General features: G+C 41.1%; 1 pseudogene; it reads left to right on the top strand.

The window, feature by feature from the left end:
• Positions 1-517: 517 nt before the first annotated feature.
• On the top strand, positions 518-1,746 carry LOC131494467 (glyceraldehyde-3-phosphate dehydrogenase-like; annotated as a pseudogene).
• The last annotated feature ends 5,115 nt before the right edge of the window (positions 1,747-6,861 follow it).

Raw genomic sequence — 6,861 nt, 5'->3', positions numbered from 1 at the left:
ATAACTCAACTTATCACCTGACCACCATAAATCTCCACTTTGAATGTCAGACCAGCAACATATGGGTCCCTAGCAGTTAGCATCAGTTGAGAACCAGTATCTAATAATCCCCCAAAAGTCTGGGTGTTTCTATTTCCCAATGCACATTCACTCTAGAAAATGGCCACAGGGAAACTTACAGCAATGCTTCAGGGACCTTCCCCAAGAGAACCCAGCCTCCCCTTAAATTGAAGGGCTCTGGGCCTCTGAACTGGTTTAGGTCTGGAAACTGGATGAGAAGCTATGGCTATCCTTTCTGATAGACTTGACTTCATTTTCACATATTTGACAAATATGTATTAACACAGCCTACTCTTAGTATACTCTTTTTTCCCCCTATACATTGTCATAAATATTATAAAGGAAAACCAATGATCTAGTAAGTTCTCACAAAAAATGCAATCGTAAAAAGTACTTCACGGCTCTCTGCTCCTCCCCGTTCGACAGACAGCGGCATCTTCTGGTGCAGTGCCAGCCGCGTCCCCAAGACACGATGGTGAAGGTTGGAGTCAACGGATTTGGCCCTATTGGAGTGCCTGGTCACCAGGGCTGCTTTTAACTCTGGCAAAGTGGGCATTGTCACCATCAATGACCCCTTCATTGACCTCAACTACATGGTCTACATGTTCCAGTATGATTCCACCCACAGCAAATTCCACGGCACAGTCAAAGCTGAGAATGGGAAACGCGCCATCCATGGAAAGCCCATCACCATCTTCCAGGAGCGAGATCCCGCCAACATCAAATGGGGTGATGCTGGTGCTGAGTATGTTGTGGAGTCCACTGGGGTCTTCGCCTCCATGGAGAAGGCTGGGGCTCACTTGAAGGGGGGGGCCAAGAGGGTCATCATCTCTGCCCCTTCTGCTGATGCCCCCGTGTTTGTGATGGGTGTGAACCATGAGCAGTATGACAACTCCCTCAAGATTGTCAGCAATGCCTCCTGCGCCACCACCTGCCTGGCCCCTCTGGCCAAGGTCATCCATGAACACTTTGGCATCGCGGAGGGACTCATGACCACAGTCCAGGTCATCACCGCCACCCAGAAGACATGGATGGCCCCTCTGGGAAGCTGTGGCATGATGGCCGAGGGGCTGCCCAAAACATCATTCCTGTTTCTACTGGTGCTGCCAAGGCTGTGAGCAAGGTCATCCCTGAGCTGAATGGGAAGCTCACTGGCATGGCCTTCTGTGTCCCCACCCCCAATGTGTCCATCGTGGATCTGACCTGCCTCCTGGAGAAAGCTGCCAAATACAAAGACATCAAGAAGGTGGTGAAGCAGGCATCAGAGGGCCCCCTCAAGGGCATCCTGGGCTATGCTGAGGACCAGGTCATCTCCTGCGACTTTAACAGTGACACCCACTCTTCCACCTTCGACGCTGGGGCTGGCATTGCGCTCAGTGACCACTTTGTCAAGCTCATTTCCTGGTATGACAATGAATTTGGCTACAGCAACCAGGTGGTGGATCTTATGGTCCACATGGCCTCCAAGGAGTAAAAGCCCCCTGGATCACCAGCCCCAGCAAGAGGAAGAAGAAGAGAGAGGCCCTCAGCTGCTAGGGATTCCTTGCCCCAGTTCAGTACCCAACACACTTGAGAATCTCCTGACCTCCAGTTTCCATCCCAGACCCCCTGAAGAAGGGGAGGGGCTTGGGGAGCCCTACCTTATCATGTACCATCAATAAAGTATACTGTATCCAAAAAAAAAAAGTACTTCACAACTTCTTACTCAACACGTCTCTGGAGGAAAGGGAAACAAAAGCAAAAATGAACTACTGGGACCTCATCAAAATAAAAATCTTCTGTACAGTGAAGGAAACAATCAGCAAAACTAAAAGGCAACTGACGAATGGGAGAAGATATTTACAAATGACATATCAGATAAAGGGTTAGTATCCAAAATCTATAAAGAACTTATCAAACTCAACACCCAAAAAACAAATAATCCAGTGAAGAAATGGGCAAAAGACATGAATAGACACTTCTCCAAAGAAGACATCCAGGTGGCCAGCTGACACTTGATAAAATACCCAACATCACTCATCATCAGGAAATACAGATCAAAACCACAATGAGATACCACCTCACACCTGTCAGAATGGCTAACATTAACAACTCAGGCAACAACAGATGTTGGCGAGGATGCAGAGAAAGAGGCTCTCTTTTGCATTGTTGGTGGGAATGCAAGCTGGTGCAGCCACTCTGGAAAACAGTATGGAGGGTCCTCAAAAAATTAAAAATAGAACTACCCTACGACCCAGCAATTGCACTACTAGGCATTTATCCACAGGATACAGGTGTGTTGTTTCGAAGGGACACATGCACCCCAATGTTTATAGCAGCACTATCAACAATAGCCAAAGTATGGAAAGAGCCCAAATGTCCATCAATGGATGAATGGATAAAAAAGATGTGGTATATATATACAATGGAGTATTACTCAGCAATCAAAAATAATGAAATCTTGCCATTTGCAACTATGTGGATGGAACTGGAGGGTATTATGCTAAGTTAAATTTGTCAGAGAAAGACAAAAATCATATGACTTCCCTCATATGAGGACTTTAAGAGACAAAAAATATGAACACAAGGGAAGGGAAACAAAGATAATATAAAAACAGGGAGGAGGACAAAACAGAAGAGACTCACAAATATGGAGAACAAACTGAGGGTTACTGGAGGGGTTGTGGGAGGGGGGATGGGCTAAATGGGTAAGAGGCACTAAGGAATCTACTCTTGAAATCATTGTTGCACTATATGCTAATTTGGATGTAAATTTTAAAAATATAAAATTAAAAAAAAAGTACTTCAAATGGATTCATATTCAGTATTATTGATAAACCTTATGTCTTGAAATATTAGCTAATGAAGCCCTTTAATGGCAAAGATTTTACAATATTTTATCTTCACCATCCTTTACATTTTGGGTTTTTTTTCCTGTGTATATTTTATAATGTACAGTAATAAATCTACATGGTTTATAAACATACATTTATAGGTAGACACAAAATTCTTTTACTGACAAGGATATATGATTAAATGTTCAGAGGCCACCAATCTAGGTCCATATGAGAAATCAGTTCCTAAGCTCAGTCCAGACACCCAATCCTTTGCCTTTATTCCTACTTAGTTCTGGATCTGAAATTATATAGAGTTACACCAAATTACTGTATTTTCTCATTTACATCTAAACTAAGAATTCTTAAGAAAAGTTACAGCACAATGACATATTTTTATAACATTTTAAACAATACAAACTATTCATTCTCTCCATTCATGAAAATCTATTAATTAAACCTGTCAAATCACAGCCAACTTGCCTTATTAAAGGCAAAGACATAAAATATAATATCTTAACTCTATGCATAAATAGAAAACAGGAAATCTTTTTACTTTTGAAACTTGGCTGTTCTTTAATGACTTCTAGCTTCAATTTACATACTTGGGGGGGATGAGAAATGGCTGTGGGGCTTCGAAAATGTAGATAATACAGAATCCTCCCCAAACTCAACTACAAATACTTCTTTTTGAAGTGTTCATAAAAAACAGCAATTTTCTGAAACACTGTTGTTGAGTCTGGCAAACTTCAGAGTTCAAAAGCACATGTACTCTACCTTTATCCCCAACAAAGCTAGCAGCTACCCTCTAAAGCAGGGGTTGTCAACATTTTCTTTTCCCCAAACTGCAAAACGGATTACAATCGCATGTGTATACATGGTGCCATGCCCTCTTCCCTAAGTTATTGTAGAAAAAATAAAGCAAGTAGTGTTAAGGATATCTGGGGTGGTGTTATGAGGGCACTGTTCACAAAAGAATTGTAGTACAAAGATAGGAGATCCTTTCGTTAAGATATTTCTTAAGGTAATATGACTAATATCAAAGTTTTAAAATATTGAATACTATATTTTGTAGTACATTGTATTTTTAATATGTTAATTGAAAAAATTACTATTTTATAAAAATAAGTTGACTTTTCTAGCTCTCCAGTTCAGACACTCTTATTAGGTGACTAGATAGCACTGGTAAGTAAGTATTTTGGGTTCCTGGACCCAATTTCAATGTGTATTGGCAGAGGTAGTTTTTACACATAGAATAAGCAGTGCTCTGACACCAACAATTCAACTCAACTCTGACATTATTTACCTGGAGATAGATAGCATCAGATCCCACGGGTTAAGGGGTCAGTCCTTCAAGACTGTTACCTCCTCTCCCCTCACAACACACTTCAGACCCATACAGGCTGTTACCTGCTCTTCTGACGTCTGGCTATAAATCTTAAAATTCCCATGACACTCTTCTCCATTCAATTAATTTGCTAGAGTGACTCAGAGAACCCAGAGAAACATTTTACTTACTGCAAGTTCATTATAAAAGGCTATTAACTCAGAAGCAGCCAGATGGAAGAGATGTACAGGGAAAAGTACGGGGAAAGGGCAGGACCTTGCAAGCCCTCTCCAGGTGGGTCACTCTCTCCAGTCTCCACCTGTTTATTAACCCGGAAGCTCTCCAAACCCTGTCCTTGTGGGGTTTTATAGAGGCTTTATTACATGAGCATGATTGATTGAATCAGTGCCCATTCTCCTCTCTCTCCCCTCCCCAAAGGTTGGGGGTGGGGTGGAGACTTAAAGTTCCAACCCTCCCATCACAGGATTGGCTCCAAAGGTAACCAGATGCCATCCTTAGATGTTTTCCAAAACCATCTCATTAACATAAAAGACACCTTTAAGCTCTCATTACTTAGGAAGTTCCAACGGTTTTTTGGGAGCTGTGAGTCCGGAACCATGAATAAAAAAAACAAATATATATGTACTTATTAATAACAATATCACATTAAGCTTTGTTAAAAAGAGAAATACCTAATAGTTATGCATTTTAGCATATTGAAAATATCATTTCACCTACTTTATCACTTTGTCTACATTTGACCCAGTAATCCTCTTATCATTGTTGACGAATTTTTTTCTTCTTCACAGGAACTATACAGCTATATTCACTTTTTCCCAGTATCTTTGCCTTCTTTTTAAAAAATGTTCCTGTTAAGAAAAAACAGAAACATGAAAGGACAACCCAAGCACTAAGCTGGCTTGCCTACCCCCGTGTGTTGTTCCAACTGTCGTTAAAGCTAGAACTTCACTGTTGATCCAGAAAAACATCTCTGAATTCAACTGAGAATAATATTTCTGTAGAAAAATTTAAATGGTCTCAAATTTAAGAGCAGTTATTTTAGTCATTAACAAGAATTTATTCATGATGTACTTCATACCTGATCATGACACTCTAACGATACAGATTAAGAACCGCTACTCAGAGGTGTCACAGGCAGCACAAAGTCAGGGGCTAATGGGCAGATCCCACCTTTTCCATATTATACTTCAAGATCTCAGCACAGAAACACTGTAATTTTGGTCTGATGGATGATTAAAACACTTGAGAAAAGGGCTGAAAAAGATGACTTGGTTATTCAATTCCTAATAGAATCGGCCCTTAAAACATTTTATAAACAAAATATAAAATGTATTTACTACATAATCTGTTATTTTAAATTCTGGTGACCCTTTAGACACCTTTTAAAAAAAATTTTTTTAATGTTTACTTTTGAGAGAGAGACAGAGTGTGAGTGGGGGAGGAACAGAGGGAGAGGGAGACACAGAATCTGAAGCAGCCTCCAGGCTCTGAGCTGTCAGCACAGAGCCCGATGCGGGGCTCGAACTCACAAAATGTTAAGATCATGACCTGAGCTGAAGTCGGATGCTTAGCAACTGAGCCACCCAGGAGCCCCCCCTTTAGACACGTTTTATTTATTTATTTATTTATTTATTTATTTATTTTTAAAGTTTATTCATTAAAAAAACATTTTTTTTTAACATTTATTTATTTTTGAGACAGAGAGAGACAGAGCATGAATGGGGGAGGGTCAGAGAGAGAGGGAGACACAGAATCTGAAACAGGCTCCAGGCTCTGAGCTGTCAGCACGGAGCCCGATGCGGGGCTCGAACCCACGGACTGCGAGATCATGACCTGAGCCGAAGTCAGACGCTTAACCGACTGAGCCACCCAGGCACCCCTAGACACGTTTTAAATCAGATATTCATAGTCTATCTTAAAGAGAATGTTATTTTGGATTTTTTACTCTTGAATTTAATATTTGCTTTAAAAGAAAATCACCCTCCCTGTTGGACAAATGAAACTCAAATCTGTTTGCTTCCCCTAGGGCCTTATAAACAATTAAGAGACTCCAGGGGAATTAAGTGAAATGATCTTCAATCAAGAATTATCTTACTAGGGTGCCTGGCTGGCTCAGTTGGAAAAGCACACAACTCTTAATCTTGGGATCATCAGTTTGAGCCCCCACGTTGGCTTAAAAAAATTTAAAGAGAGAATTATATTGCTAGATTAATGCAACAAATATGAGGGTAAACACCTGTGGAGCCTCACAAAATGTACTTCCTACACACTCCATGCTTCACTACAGCAAAAAAGAAAACTGAGAGGAAAACAAAGAATCTAAGAAACAAATAACAAAGTAAATTTCTGGATAAAGGCAAGAAATGTCTGGATGACAGCTGAGAAACATACTTTGAAAACTTTTCCACATTGGAGGACAGAGGGCTGTAGAAGTATCTCCAGGGGTGAGGAATTACCTGGTATTATATAGAAAATTGTAAGTTCTGGGGCACCTGGGTTAAGCATCGAACCTTGGCTCAGGTCATGATACCACAGTTCATGGGTTCGAGCAACATGTCATGCTCTGTGCTGACAGCTCAGAGCCTGGAACCTGCTTCAGAGTCTGTGTCTCCCTCTCTCTCTGCCCCTCCCCCACTCATG

This window comes from Neofelis nebulosa, chromosome 14 (genome assembly GCF_028018385.1).
Source record: "Neofelis nebulosa isolate mNeoNeb1 chromosome 14, mNeoNeb1.pri, whole genome shotgun sequence".
NCBI classification, from domain to species: Eukaryota; Metazoa; Chordata; class Mammalia; order Carnivora; family Felidae; genus Neofelis; species Neofelis nebulosa.
Note: the sequence above shows the minus strand (reverse complement) of the source record. Positions and strands in the feature narration are given on the sequence as shown.